This window comes from Sitophilus oryzae, unplaced genomic scaffold, assembly GCF_002938485.1.
Source record: "Sitophilus oryzae breed Bouriz unplaced genomic scaffold, Soryzae_2.0 scaffold_1536_pilon_pilon, whole genome shotgun sequence".
NCBI lineage: Eukaryota > Metazoa > Arthropoda > Insecta > Coleoptera > Curculionidae > Sitophilus > Sitophilus oryzae.
The window spans coordinates 1,855,762-1,873,086 of NW_022146210.1; positions in this window are offsets into that span (position 1 = coordinate 1,855,762).

Below are 17,325 nucleotides of genomic sequence, written 5' to 3' on the forward strand. Positions count from 1 at the left end.
AATAAACATAGCTTCACTTACAAAATCACTAGCTAGCCATTTTTAAATACAGGGTGTTAATTAAGTATCTGGCCAAACTTCAGGAGGTGATTCTTTGAGTGTTTTTAAGGTAAAACGTTAATATAAACATGTGTCCGGAAGTGCATAATTTTAAAGATACAGTGTGTCAAGATGTTTTCTAATAGACTTTTTTTATTAATATCTCAAAGATCCGTTGGCCGATTATGTTGAAGTTTTGCCGTGTTGTGAACTTTCATAAGTTAGCACTAATTAAATGATAATAATTATTATTTACAACAATATTCAAACGGTAAAAACTTATCAACTTATCCCAATAAATATTTGACAACGCCTTGGATTTATTTGTTTTAACGCCTGTTGGCGGTGGAAACCATGTAAGCTTTTTCTTTGTCCTAAGTTGTTAATTAAAAAATTAATAATCATATAAAAAAATATGGTAATTAGTCTAAATTTATTATTTATGCGATTCTGCTCTTTCTCGTATAATTTGCCCCTTGCTTCTCATACGGAAATAGTTAGATTAAAATAGCCAAACTGTACCTAACAACCCATGCCTTGACACATTTTCTTTTAAAACAATAACGGCTTTCTTTATCCGCCAGACTAAACATCCGTATCCATAAATTAAGACCTAATTTCGGCCATCGAACGTCCTTGCCCTATTCGCCCATCAACGCCGGCTCTATCGACTTATTCGAGGTTATTGGGCCGTACCATATCGCTTCTAGCATGTGGTTTTTTCAAAACCGGGTCCCATATAAACGCGGCCAGAAGTATTTTCAATACTAAAAAATTTCGGACTCTCATTGTCTTTATTTATTTTTTATTTAAAAATTTATTAACAATGTTTCGGTAAGAAGGATCACTGACCGTGTAAATTAAACTAATTCCTAAAACTATAGAACTTTTATACTGCAGCAAAGCTGTGATCAACCGTAAGATTGTCCACTTGGAATGCATTATGGTACTTTTTATTAGTGGTTGTCATATCGTAGATATTTCAGTACTAGAATTACTGAAGATATTTGCTACAAAACGGCTCCTTTAAATTTACTCTTTTTCCATTGTGGTTTCCTGTGGACAACCAGAGCTTGGGGTACCCGATGTTGGTTCGATGCGTTAGCTTTATGATTCTTATGAGGTTTCACACCTAGCCTATCATAACACTTCTACGCATTTAATGTATTTAGGGCACTCATACAACGGTTCGTAGTGTGGGTACATTACTCTAGAATTGACTTACATAGAGTTATACGCCTTTACCGCTACTTGTTATGGGGTATATACTCACTTCTGTGTTATGATAATTTAGAAGATATCAATATGTTAAAATGCATAAAAATCGATAGATATTTTCCCACCATTAAGAGCATAACTCTGGATTGAGATCTAGAGATGCCTAGAATGACAACACTGCGTAGACTCCACTAACATGTTTTTTTTTAATTGGATTTGAACAGAGAGCAATCCGTAATTTATTAATTAACGAATGACCGTCTATTATCTAACAAAACAATATAAATGTATATATAAAAATAGAGAATCTACTTCCCTTTATATTTATTACATTTGCTGTTATTTTACAAATTTTCCAGTTAAAGTAAATTAAAAACCTACATGAAATATTGTCCAAATTGTGTTGGAAAGTATAATTATAAAAAGGTTTGTATGACTTTATTATAATTACGGTAATCATACCCCTTTTACTAACCATATAAAATAACTTTTGTAATTTCTAATTTAAGGCATTATTCTCGGTAAAATCTAGGTTAATTTGACGCAACCATTTCGGCTGAAAAGTTTAAAACTTCATAACTCACTGCCTTTTAATAGGAACCAATATACGCTGATTTTGTATCCTATAATAATAATTAATTTTAATTGTGCTGTAGGGATAAGAGATGAAACGTGATACCTATGTATTGAGATAGATTCCTTGATATAGGAATCTGGAATATAGGCAGTGTTTATAAAATATTTTGTTACTACACATACATTTATACTGAGTAATTACACAAATCATTTTTGTTTATTAAAAACTCAACTTAGTTCGGAACCAAATAGATTTCATTTGAATAAACCAACGATTTAAATCATGTGTTAAAAGCGCCAAGACGTTTCCATATATCGATATCAACTCAGATCATAATGCTGTTGTTGCAAATATCAAACTAAAACTAAAACTCACTAGAAAAACAACATCCATATAAAAATAGGTATCAAGATGTTGGGAAACGACGAGGTAAAGAACAGAGTAATCCAAGAAGATAATGAAACTTTCGAAAAAAAACGAGTATTGAGCCACACAAATACATTTAACGGATCTAAAACGAAGAAAAATCAATGGGATGACAGACAAAATTCTCCAACTTATAGACAAGCGCAGAGAATACAAAGGCCGAGATATTATAACATATAGACGTTTTATTATTAAATTGATAAAGCAAAAATATAAGCTAAAAAAAGTGGATTTCAGACACACTTGGCAGAAATTTGGTAACGAAAAAAAAAACTGAAAAATAAAGAACTTTCTCGGCATATTTCATGTACAATATCCAATATCCATCTTCAACTGTTTCAGTAATATTAAGTGGCTTTGGCCACCTCTAAAATTGATATTCTGTCCATTTCTGTTATTCAGCATTTTTCTGATAACTAATTACAAAATTCAAATGAGTATGATGTTAAAATAATTAACTGGGACCGCTTAATAATTCTGAAAGTGTTAAGGGTAAGTAGTTCACCTACATAAAATAGTTCTAGAATTTTGCAGAATTACAAAAATTTAACAATTTACCGGATGTCGCATCTACAATACAAATGTTGGAATTTTTCATTATTATAACATATCCTGTATAAAAATATTTGTTGATAGAAGTGCCCAATAAATAAAATAAGTCGAGGCGACGCTTTCGAGTTTTTTTTTGACTACGCACTTATTTATTTTTATGGAATTTATAGGCTTGGTGCATTCTCTACCGGTGCTGCCACCATCTGAAAGTATTGTAAACAACTAATATATACAAATAGATACACGAGTTTAAATAGCGGGTATACGAAAAATTTATTATATAGTTATTCTAAAAGTGTCAGGAAGTATAATTTGGGAAAATTCTAAAAATAAAAATAAAAAAGTAAATATTTTGAATCTTGAACTTGTATTATAATTTATTATTCCAGTTAAAAAAAAAATTTTATATGAGTTCAACTACGGTAGCGAGCATAGTTTTTATCACCGGTATTGCTAGTGCGGCATAATTGGAGCTATTAAGTAATTATAATTTTAGAAGATGTTCATAAAATATTTAATCACTAGTTGATTAAAAAAAGAATATCATTAATATTGCAAATAATTATATTTTATCCTCCCTCAGTAGATGTCTATTTAATTTTTTGATTATGTAACGAGCCCTTTGTTTACTCACTTGTTTCGTCGAACTGCTTAAATCTATTTTTGCTTTTGATCAAATCGGTGTGAGAAAATATGAAGCTATAAAATGTTGTTTCGGGAGAATTGAATATCCAGGAAAGTTGAGTTATTGAATGACGTTGAACCCAACGCCCTCATTACGCTTCTCCTTTACGCGTTAACGGGTTAGGGGAATAAAGGAACTAAAGTATATGAAACTGTGAGCTTTATATATCCCGCTCAAATATATGAAATGAACAAAATTCTTACAGCTTTAGTGTATATTAATAAATAATATAGAGAACCAGCCCCTGGACAGCCCACCTGATGAAGGGTAGGCCCAGAAACCGGTTGTGGGAGTGGAGCTTGGTTCCCCCCTTTACGACAAGCAAAACAATTTTCTTTTTACTTTTTATTTTTTTTAATTTTTTCTCTACTTTCGATTTTTCGAAATTAGAAAAAATACACAGCTAAAGGCAAGAAAATATTATTTATTAATATACACTAAAGCTGTAAGAATTTTGTTCATTTCATATATTTGAGCGGGCCGAAAAACGCTCTTTACCATCTTTTGACGGGAGATGCACTAATATCTCACCGACACTTTACGACATCGTCTGTTGATATAGAAGAAGTTTTGCTTGCCGTATCGGTGAGAGCCAGCCCCTGGTCAGCCCACCTGATGAAGGGTAGGCCCAGAAACCGGTTGTGGGAGTGGAGCTTGGTTCCCCCCTTTACGACAAGCAAAACAATTTTCTTTTTACTTTTTATTTTTTTTAATTTTTTCTCTACTTTCGATTTTTCGAAATTAGAAAAAATACACAGCTAAAGGCAAGAAAATATTATTTATTAATATACACTAAAGCTGTAGAATTTTGTTCATTTCATATATATATATATATATATATATATATATATATATATATATATATATATATATATATATATATATATATATATATATATATATATATATATATATATATATATATATATATATATATATATATATATATATATATATATATATATATATATATATATATATATATATATATATATATATATATATATATATATATATATATATATATATATATATATATATATATATATATATATATATATATATATATATATATATATATATATATATATATATATATATATATATATATATATATACTATATTTCAATATTATTTTAATGCGATCAACATGACGGCTACTGATATTTCAGATTTTTTCCACTGCGGTCGGAATTTGTTGAAATGAACTGAAATGAACCAAGCCTATACCATTTGGCTGTTAAACGCCGTATATTCGGACTTGTCCTTGCCATTTTAAAAATAAACCAATATAAAAAGGTATTTTTACTTGCTTTGAATAATTTGAATTTTTATATATGTTATATGTTTTGAAATAATTGGAATGCAACTTCCAGTACTTTTCTGGCAGTCAAACAAATTTTAAATTAAGAAGCAGCTCAGACAGGATGAGTTTCCAAATATAATATATTTTCTTCTTTCTGTTTATTCGAAATGTTTCAGCGGTTCTTTTCCGTTCCGAATTCTTTACGATTTATACTTTTATTGCAGTTTCCCGGAATTTTATATCACCGTTATCCGAGAGCGTACCTTAATAGAAATTTGTTGGAAAATCGTGCACAATTCTTCCCGGGTGAAATATAAAGTCCTACTTTACATGCTGCTATATTATATGTTATTCGAAACTTTGTGAGCTTAAACTTACTTGCTCTGGTGCATTGCAAACAAAGTATTATCTCGTTATTCGAGCAATAACATACGTTTCTGATTATATTATGGCTTTCTGTTGTTAAATTCCGAGAAATTCCAAAGTATCTATGAAACTGTACACTAAAATTTACTAATTTATACAGGGTGTCCCAAAAATAAGTGCAAATATTTTAAGGGGTGGTAGATCTTGATAAAAGAAACATATATTCTCTTTATCGTTTTTATTTTAGTCATTTTTATTAGTTTATTATCGAGTTATTTTACTTTGAAAATTTCCAAAAAAAAATTATTTTTTGCTAAAATTTTGAGAACCACCGGATCTTTTCTGGATTTTCTTTCCTGTAAATTTAATCTAATACCTATGTTGCCATATTTTTAAGAAATTATGTTTTTCAACTAAAAACTAAAAAAATTTTCAAAAAATTTAGAATTTTCAAATTTTTTTTTCGTGAAAAAAACCTCATAGGCGTGTTTCTGGGGTTAAACTATACTACCAGTTAAAATATTTGCACTTATTTCTGGGACACCCTGTATAAATAGAATCGCTATAGATTCCTAATATAAGATATGTTTTCGATAAATGTAAAAATATGTACAGGGTGGGTCAAATTGGACGCTTTTAAAGGGAAACGCCTTTTCTATAGAGATAGACGAAAGCTACTATAGAGATAGATATAGAGATAGACTAAAGCTACTCGTAATATCGATGTCTGGAGTTCAATTTTTATCAAACATATGATGGTGAAAACCGCACATCGATATCTGTTACCGTTTCAGAGTTACGGGATGTTTTTCAAAAATATGCATTTTTAATAAATCGCTGTAACTTTTTTTCTATGGATTTTTTTTTATTTTCATGAAAGCATTTCCAAATCACCTTTTTACGTAGAATTTAATGGTTTAAGTATAATTTTATTAAAATTAATAATTTAAGAATTATCAACAGAAAATTTGATTCTTTACATGGGACTCCCTGTATATTTTTAATTCATTGAAAATAATTTAAAATTACCTTTCCAAAAATATAGCATAGTTGATATTTTGCTCGACTCCTCTTCGAGATATAGAGTTTTTAAAAATTCGCCCACTTTGAATAAGAAGGCTCTGAATGCCGACGGCTGTAATGCAAAAAAATTCTAGCTGTGAGCAGCAGTTAAAATAAAAATAATATTTGCAGTGAGGGATGCATAAGTTTATAACAATTTAAACTATATTTAACAACATCAACACATTTAAACTATATCTAATAACAATAAAAATGTCGAACGTCTTCTGTTATGGACAGACGGGACTGTTTCTGAACATTTCTCGCGGAATGGGAGTGAAAGATGCCCTCGCATAACCGCTATGTATTTCTAATTCTTGTCTAGATTATACGGGCAATTAAAAAATAAGTTAAAATAACTTTTATTCTTCCGCAAAAGTTAAAAAACCATAGGCCCGGCGGCGGCCTCAACGGCCAATGGCTGGGATCTTGGTTAGCTATTCAATTATTATCGAAATTGGCTGCAAAAATCGTAGGAAAAACTTTGAACCATGGCAACCCCTATTTGCTGCAAGTTTTTGATGATAGGCTTGTGAAAATTGTATTCTCCTATTCATAAATATACGTTAATTATATTTCGATTAAAAATACGATGAGCATATTAATCATGCAGACGGATCTTAGACTAACATAATTAATTATAATATCTCCGAAATTCCCCAGAAATCCGTTCGACTTCTACACAAAATTTACCGAAATTCAACGAAATACCTTCTTGTCTCAACACATTTTTCTCTACTGAAGAGCAACAAAGGAAACATAAAATTCAATGTTATCAAGAACGTTACAACTGGACACTAAAACACAATATGTATACTTGATTTATTCCAATATCACCCTAAATTATTTAAATTATTCCAATATCACCTTATAGTTTTGACAATCACTCAAATATTGAAAGATGTCTACTGTGTTTTTGCGAATTTAATATGCTGTTCTAATGAGATCACATATATGGAATTTTATTTTTCCCATGTAATTGCTTCTTTAACTGCTCTATGCTAAAAATGTAAACGTAGAGACAGAAAAACCCTAACTCATTAGAAAAAATATTCTAGAATTAATTGGAATAAAAAAATATATTAAAACATTGCAAATCAAGTTGCTTTTTAAACATTCTCTAAATGATACTAGTAATGAGATTTCACTAAAAACTGAATTTGAATAGTATTATAACTAAGTTAAAAATCAATATTCTGGTAACAACCGGTTAAAAAAATAACGTTATTTTATGTGCCGTTCTAATAGTTACTAAAATACATTTTTTACTTTAATCGTTTTTCTGGAAACATCGAAGGAAATTTAATAATAACCTAGGATTATTTAGAGAATGTCGAATAAGTGGAAGGGAGGTTAATCACTGCGACCTTAAAGATCTATTGTGTCCCCCTTTCTTGAGTTATAACTCATTATACCGGCTGTAACTCATCATTTCTGTTGTATGGGGGGACTGTGTATTTCCCTAGGTCGGATTATCTAAATTGATTATTTGAAAAGGAATTCAAAAATGTATTAATATACAAGTTGTTCCACATAAAAAAATTACCCCCTATACAAATGAAAATATTTTTTTGGTCCGTATATGAACGAAATTTTTAAGTACTAGATTATTGGACTTAAAAATACATGGCGCATTTTAGCCAGACCTTGTATTTAAATAAAAAAATTATATACCCCAGTTTTTGAGCACCCTGTATATTCAAGAATAATTTTATGTAGGGTATAATTTATCAAGCTCTAAAACTGTTCTATTTGACATTTTTTCGTAATTCTTATAAGGAGGGAGATAATGAACTTTACCGTTGACTTACTCTATACAGCAAACGAAAACGAAACGTGTTTTTCTGTATGAAAGTAAGTTGGAAACGAAGCTGATCGGGATCGATCCGGAAAATGTGACATTTTTCGTTTCCGCCTTATAAGATTTGTAAGAACACGACGCGACGTATGGGTTCTTAATAAATATTTTAACGCGCTTTCCTTCTACTTCCTTATTTTTACTTTTCATCTTATTTCGGCACACACTCGTTCTAGAAATATATGAACGACATTTATCCAGGCTCAGATGTGTTGCCGTGTTGTTTGATTTGGACTATACAGTAAATCACTAAGAGCTTTTCCTTCGCCCGTGTACAGGTTTATTGAAATTTCCAGATTAAACAAGATGAAAAGTAATATTTGAACTTCGAAATTTGCTCGCAAAAAACAGCAACTTGATTTATCTAGAAAATATATTAGCATGAGATTGTTTTTTATAAAATTTTAACGAGATGCAAATTAATTTTCAAAGATATTCTATTCTTATTCCCTTTCCCGGTTTAAAAGGTATAATTTAAGAAATATTACATTTTCTTAATTAGTATCTATTATATTTCACTTAACCTAAATCTGTTTTTTTTTAATTATCTTTTAAAAATTATTTTTTTTTTAATTATAATTTCCGTACCTGCTCCCCAAAAGAAATGAAGAATAATTTGCAAGTTTAAGTAAATAAAAATATAGTGTTCTTTTAATTATTGTCCATGAGAAATGAAGTGTTGTAGCAGATTTAGTTACTAAAGAATTATTATAAAAAAAACTAAATTGTTAACCCTGGGTACGACTACTCGTATTGTTCATAGCTGGTTCGTAGGTTCATTAATATTTTACTAGAGAAATTACCTCGAGAAATACTAAAAAATATAATATAAATACTAATAAAATATAATATATATAATATAAATAATACTAAACTAAAAGTATTGAATGCCAAACAAGATACAGAGAGAAAAACAACAAAACTGCAGTCGTTTAAAATTAATAACTATATTCAATCAGGATGAATCCTAATGATGGTAATTAACATTTTGAAATTTTTATAACTTATAGTGGTAATATTTGTCAGAGAAAATTATGTTAAAATGAGGATTATTTTATGTGGAAAAATTATAGAAAAATATAATATAATTAAAGCAAAAAAAACTAAAAAAAGGGTAGAATTACCTTATTTAATTTTTCATTCCTATACGATGTTAAATTAAAGTCGACACGAGAAATAAATTTTAGAATCTATGTTGGGGCGCAATGTAAATGATCAGAGAACAAACGGTATATTTTTTAAAGTAATACCATTACAGAAAAAATAAGATCTAGATTATATTTTTAAATACTAAACTGACATAATTAAATATCCACTATACGTAAAGTCCGTACGAGATAGATTTGAGACTGAAACTATGTTGTTGGTAATGTAGAACATAAAGCTAGAACTTAGCTGCTAGTTACTTTATCCATGCTATCTTGTTCTAAGCAGTGACAGCGTGATGAATATTATAATATATTATAAACGTTAATACAAATTATAAATGCGTGTTCAAATATTAATCTTGTAGAAGTACTAGCTATATACATCAACTTGTAATTGTTGTATATGTTACTGTAAAAGTTGGAAATCAGTGATTGTTAACTATTACTAGTAAAAGCTCACATTCACTGATTTGCTAAGACTACGCCAGTAAAAGTAAAAGTAAAAAGTTAACAGCTATTTTTGAAACCAACTTTTACTAGTGAATGCTAGCATTCCCTGGACGATAGCAGATTCAGTTAGCGCGGTTGCCATATGTTGTAAAATATAAGGGTAAATAAGGATAAGTTGAATAATCTACATATATAAAATGCTAATGTTTATCTGTGTCGTCTCTACTGAAGTAACGACTTGCTCTAGAAAGTTGCTTTTTTTACTAAAAGATAGCTAATTGGCTCTTCTAAAAACTGTCGTCGCCGGATTTTTCGTTTAATTAAAAAAAATTGTTTTTTTCCTGATATGTCGTGGCGGATGCACCAGGCTTCAACTAGTAGGCAATATAAAGATAACATTAAATTGGGCTAAATTTTGGCAACGTTGACAGACATCTGGCGTAAATTCACTTTGTTTTTTGTGGTTATGTATAATTGTTTAGTTATCGTTGTAAAAAGTGCTTTGCGGTCTTATGCCTGTGGAAGAAATTTTCTGTGAAAAGTAAACTAGGCACTCGCAAGAATGTAATAGTGCTTGTTTTTCATTTTTGCATAATGATGTCATACCAAAAGTTAAGCATGCAAGAGAAAATATATTAAGGAACCTAGTGACTATGAACTTATTAAAGTTTTGATATGCTTGAAGTAGCCGGTTTGAAAAAACGAACAACTCCCGTTGAAAAAAATTCGGGCGTAAGTACTTTATTTTATCCACGATATGAATAACTTTATTAAAAAAAAATTGCACCACTAGTAATCTTATCTTTACGAATGTTTCTTTTTCAGTTGTTTTGTAGACTTTAAAATGTTTATTATGCCTTCCCTTTAATATTTCGAAGGTTATAATATGTCGTTATTATCTATAATTTTTAATAAATATACTAAAGAAGTAAATTGTAATTTTAAGATATGTGGATCAGCTTGAACATTGAGTTGACCCAATATTCTTAAAAGTTTTATTTGTGCTAACTTCTACAAACATCCCTTCTTACCACACTCGCCCTGTACGATAGAATAACTTTTACTGGCAACCTTTACTAAATGTTACTTTCACTAGTGAATGTTAGAAATTACCAGGAAAAGTCGACAAATCTCTATAAAATACAACATTCACTGGTCCAATGCGCAATTGCTAGCATTTTCTAATGAATGTTAACAATCACTGAACTTCCGATTTTCACTGTAACATAAAATATACATCAACATATAACGGAGATCTAATTAAAGAAATATCATCGTAACAACAGATATTTTAGGAATGTCTAGGTTTACTTATTTCCATTGAGGTTTGTAAAAAAGGTCCTCTGTCTCGGGTATAGATACCGACACGCCATGGAGTAGCTCGAGACAAAACGAAATTGAACGAGACAACAGGAGACAAACAAAAGTCGCCAAAATAAAAATCATCCAAGTCCCTCCTCAGCAATTTTACAAGTGGTTTCGAGGCGTTTTTAAGAAATTAAAATAGGCCAAGACCAATGAAAATAATCCGAGGCAACCGGAGATAAGCCGAAACGAGACAAAGTTAAACAAGATGTCACGATTTTGACATGTATCGCACTGTTTTTCGCATAGTGTAGAGGGTGTATACCGCTAGTTTCAACCTTGATCATGCGGTCTTTGTGTTGCACAAAAAGATTTATTATAATTTTATCAACTTTAGCACAATACGAATTATATTTTTTCTTATTATGTTATTATATTTCTTTTAACTGGAAACTTTGGTGGGAGTGAATAAAACGTTTGTCTTAAAGAGTTTACATTAAATTATTCACTTGTCGTTTATTCCATTGGATGTTTCACGTAAAATGGGACTAATTAAATTTAACTTAACAAGTCTATAAGACGCATTCTGTCGTATAAATCCTTATCTGATACACTGAACAAGTGGAGATTATTTTTGTAAATATTTGTATTTTTTTTTGGTTTGTAATAATTTAACAATAATAATTTATATTTACACTTCAGGTAAAACTATAATTTCAAATATATCAGGTAAGACTATATATCAAAACAAAATAAAGCAAAATAAGTGTTTTTGCTCTACACATTTTGTTGGAATGACCTTAAGATTTTTAATGACACGCTTGTATCACAACTGTAGTTAATGTAATATTTGTATATTTTTGTTTTTGGTTCGTAATAATTTAACAATAATAATTTATATTTACACTTCAGGTAAAACTATAATTTCAAATATATCAGGTAAGACTATATATCAAAACAAAATAAAGCAAAATAAGTGTTTTGCTCTACACATTTTGTTGGAATGACCTTAAGATTTTTCATGACACGCTTGTATCACAACTGTAGTTAATGTAATACTTGTATATTTTTGTTTTTGGTTTGTAATAATTTAACAATAATAATTTGGATTTATACTTCAGGTAAAACTATAATTTCCAAAGTAAAGCAAAATAAGTGTTTTGCTCTACACATTTTGTTGGAATGAGCTTAAGGTTTTTAGTGGCACACTTGTATCGCAACTGTAGTTACTGTAATTTTCGTTAACACGGAAGCATAGGTTTCATGTTTTAAAGTTTTTCATCGCCATTAAATTTGAATATTGTTATATTATATACAGGGTGTACCAGAAATAAATGCAAATATTTTAAGCGGTGCTAGATCTCGATAAAAGAAACATATTTTTTCTTTATCGTTTTTCAAATAAGTCTACGTTAACGGGTTATTTTACTTTGAAAGTTTTCAAAAAAAATGATTTTTTTGCTCAAATTTTGAGAACCATTCAATATTTTCTGGATTTTCTTTCTTGTAAATTTAATCTACTACCTATGTTGCCATATTATCAAGAAATTACGTTTTTTTAACTAAGAACAAAAAAAAATCAAAATTTTTTTCAAAAAATTTCGAATTTTCAAAATTTTTTTTCGCGAAAAAAACCTCAAAGGCGTGTTTCTGGGGTTGAACACAAGTATTTTAAGTGATTACAGTTGAGGGTTGGAACCTTTGGTGTTACACAGCAAAATAAAAACCAACCGCAGAGGGAAAAGTGTACACCGTAATTCCTTTTACTCAAATAATTCCTCAGAATTCCTCGTAATTCCTTGGTCTTCAAGGTCAAGGTCAATCATTCAAGGTCTTCCTTAGAATTCCTTGGTACGAACTCGGTAACTCTTTCAGTCTGAATCAGCGTTGCCACCTCGGTTTCGCAGTTCCGCAATGAATTTTCTCGTGATTTTTATAAATGTCTAATGTCTCTATAAGTACTAGATCTAACAATAAAAAGTACTATTACGAGATTTACGTTTTTTAGTTAAATTTTAGGACTAATAGGGGATCATGAGGTGAAAATACTGGAAATATATCGGCACTTACTTATTAAAATTAATTTTTCTCGGGATTTTTTGAAAATGATAGGTACCTAGTTGTATCTATAGGAAAGGAAATTAATAAAACTTCAGTTGCACGTCATAATACGATCACCAGTAAATTCAAATAAGATTACGCATGGTGTTATTGATGAAGTGCACCGAGAAGTGCACCCAAAGTTGAATTAATTTCCCTATAGTATATACCTAGGTATTATTCCGAGGAAATGAAAAAAACAACTTTCTGAGTATAAAATGAGTGAATAAAAAAATCTTATGAGGGTTTCTTTGAAAGGGCGAAATCAGGGAACGTTATAAGTAGATCTCTCGGGGGTGGTTCTGCCGTACTATTGGAATATATTTTAGATATATAATCCAGGGTACAATATTAAATTAAAAGAATATCTAACCTGTAGATATTTGATATTAGGAAATTTTGGAAGCGATTCGAAAACGAAAAACAGACACTAAAAAATCGCCTGCAAAACGTTTTTCTTTAAATTCAGTACTACCTATTCTAGTATTCATGGTCTACTAATGTTCATTAATATTTTATAAAGTTGCTTGTAATTCCTCTTAATTCCTGTAGAATTCCTCTAAATTCCTAAGGAATTCCTTGGAATTCATCAGAATTCTTACGGAAATCATTAGAATTCCTAGGAATTCATCGTAATTCCTTGGAATTTCTGTAGAATTCCTTCATAGTGTACACCATAATTCCTCTGCGGTTTACCCCTCGAAAACCACTAAATCACCACAATACACCAAAACACTTTTACTTTTACACTGGACGCGCGTTTCGCTAACCATGTTAGCATCATCAGCAGATGATTATAAACTCTTATTAACGTGTTACGAATAAGTGCCAGTATTTTAACTGGTATACGAAACTTTGTATACCAGTTAAAATACTTGCACTTATTTCTGGTACACCTTGTATAAGCAATTTCTAAATAATGCGAAGATGTTTCAACTACTAGGTATAATGTCAAGTGAAAAAGAAGAATATCTCAAAGTTCAACTATATTCGCCAAGTTTCAATATGTTAAACAATTTCCCTAAAGAAACAAAAATTTGAATATATCATTTAAAATTGAAATCAGTAGAAGCAGAGCCTCAAAATACACACGTTTGTATAATTATTTATAACTCTTTCAACTATTAAAATACGAATTTTCAAGTGACACCTTTCCTAGCTGGTTTAGATTTTAATGTAAAAAGGAATGAATCACTTATCACACTAATTGCCGTATAATTACTAGAGCTGTAAATCATCATAAATATTAGTTTATCTTCAAACCATCATCAGACCTTAAAAGTATAACTAATAAAAACTCTATATAAATGTATAAAGGGTATCAGAAAATAATGAAATAAATTATTTAGATTAATAATAAGCACAGAGGCAAAATTAATTAACCCTAACATATTAAAACATTTTTAACTAAAAAATAACTTTCCCTTTCTAATAAAATCTACAAATTTATTAGAAATTACCTTTGTCAAAATCGGTGTTCGTTTGACTATTGCTATTTATACAGGGTGTCCCAGAAATAAGTGCAAGTATTTTAAAGGGTGGTAGATCTGGTTAAAAGAAAAAAAAATCTCTTTACCATTTTTCAAATAAGTCCAGAATAACCGAGTTATTTTACTTTGAAAATTTAAACAATTTTTTTTTAATTTTGAGAACCCCTGGATCTTTTCTGGATTTTCTTTCATGTAAATTTAATCTACTACTTATGTTGCCATATTATCAAGAAACTATGTTTTTTAACTTAAAACTAAAATTTTTCTTTCAAAGAATTTACAATTTTTAAAAATTTTTTTTTTCGCAAAAAAAACCTCATAGGCGTGTTTCTGAGGGTGCAATATACTACCAGTTAAATACTTGCACTTATTTCTGGACCTAACCTACTATATTATAGTATATATAACCTACTATACTATATTATAGTTCAAAAAACAGTGAAGATTTTCGGTACTTATTTTCCCAGCCAGAAAATACCGATAGAATTATTCGGTATGTTATTCTATGCAAATTTCATACACTCCCTATATGTAAGGGGGTGTTTTCCAATGGGTTGAGGCGGAAAATGCGTTAGAGAGTACATATTCTGCAGTTTTTTCTCCAGCGATAAAAATAGTTCTATTAGTGAGAGATGTGATGTAGTGAGAGATGTTAAGAAAAAAAATAGTCTTGCTAATCTGTGAGAGTGGATAATATTCTGGCAGGTCAAAAATTAGATAAAATATTGAAACCATTGCCCTTATTTTCGCAGTCCTAAAAATTTGTCAGATATTTTTAATTTGTCTTTATATTACAAATACAGCTGCTAATATAGTTTGGCTAATATGGAACATCCCGAAAGGCTTTTCCTTATATTTCAAATTCCTAACTTTCCAAAATTCCAAAAACAAAACACAAAAATTTGCACCGTTTTAGAACGGTAATTGGTATCGTCTGGATCAAAATTGTGCGCATGTTTCGACTTGGACAGTTCTATTACGATACCAACATTAAATGCAGATGGGACGGTTTGTGAACCGATTTTAGAATCCACCCTGGCAGCTATGGCATTACGCCATTGGCGTAACTACAGGGGAGCCCGGGGGTGCCGAGCCCCCCCCCCCACAGGTACTGCTGGGCACCCCCCAGATAAATCCTGAATTATGACTCTTGGCTACGTAATAATTTTTATTTGCTTAAGATGTATTAAAAATTACGTTTTCTAGTTTTGTTTGTTAATATTATTTTGTTGTATTCAAAAAATGTGTTATATTTATTTTTTTTAGATAATTTGTAGGTATTTAAGTAATCTACAGGAACACGGCTTGCTAACCAAGTCTACGAAATTTATTGATAGAGAAATTCATGTAAACGTTTTATTCAAAAAATTGTTTTTTTAATTATTTTTCATTTAAAAAAAAACTAAAGCCGTAGGCCCCCCTGGGCTCAACACCAGCCCCCTCCCAGGCCCACCCCAGGATAAATTGCTAGTTACGCTAATGCATTACGCTTGAAATATTTGAATCCAATTCATAACCTTATTTTTTTAACGAAACTTCGTATCTTCTGTTTGACCTGTGTATACATTGTGAGATAATTCCTAGTTTTTTACTAGGAGCATTCAGTTAAAATATAATAGCTATTTTTTGCGTTCAAATATTTCAAATATTCTCGTCAAGAACGTTGGAGACCGTTAAGTATTAAATATCATTAACACAGCCCTCAACAAGTAGACAGGGTGCTAATTGATCTACCGAACTATTAGAATGTATACCCCAACTGGATAGAGCCTCATCGTATAGCTTTTTTGCGAGCATTACCACCCGGACTTGCAAGGGCTTATTAGACTGGCGGCGCTGCTTTCATTTATAAAACCGGACAAAGGCATTAATTTCAGGAGCTTTCCTGTTGTCGACAGCCTAATTAATAGTCGAAGTTACGTTTTAATGTCACTTCGAAATAAGTTCCACGTGTGCTCGTTTCTGGAATGGGGAAGGGGAAGGTGACAAGTGCCTTTTGCCATGAGAAAAGCGATACGCGGAAAATAATAACCTCTATGACGCCGTTTGTCTCGTTCTAAAAGACAGCAGTGATGTAGAACTGCGTATTTCATTTCGTTATTGTTTCATTTTGTTGGTATATCTAATATATAAAATAGAAAACAAATTTCTTGCAGTATAGGTATATAATAAAATTATATAAGGATTCTTGCCACTTAACTGCTGATATATAAATTTAATTCTACGCTGTGTTTGTCATAATGTGGATCAACCTGCTCTCACTACCGGTTTCGGCGCCCTACTCCATCATCATGTGAGCCTGGGCAGGTCCACAAAATGACAACCAGAACGCAAAGGTAGTTAATTCCGACTTGTCGGAAAGTGCGTCGGTTAGATATTAAGTCCCGAACGGGAGATAAGCGGCCTGCGTGCAAAGTTAGTACTTTCGTACCTCCGAGGCACAAGTTGTGGTGCACAACTATCGATAGTAAAAGGATGTAATGGTATGGATGGATATTATGTCTCGTTCGGGTTCTTAATATCTAACCGACACTTTCCGACAATTTATTTTATATATAAAGATATATTACAATCAGAAGCAAGTATAATTTTTCCTCTGGAGCTTGCACTAAATGACAATTTTTGTATTATTAAAGGTAGATTAAAACTGCCTTTAAACTATTCCCGAAATATCCCGAAGGTCAAGTAGTGAAGAGGGATATTTTGTATTTCCTTGCCTAACGTTGCCTCATCTCTGATTATT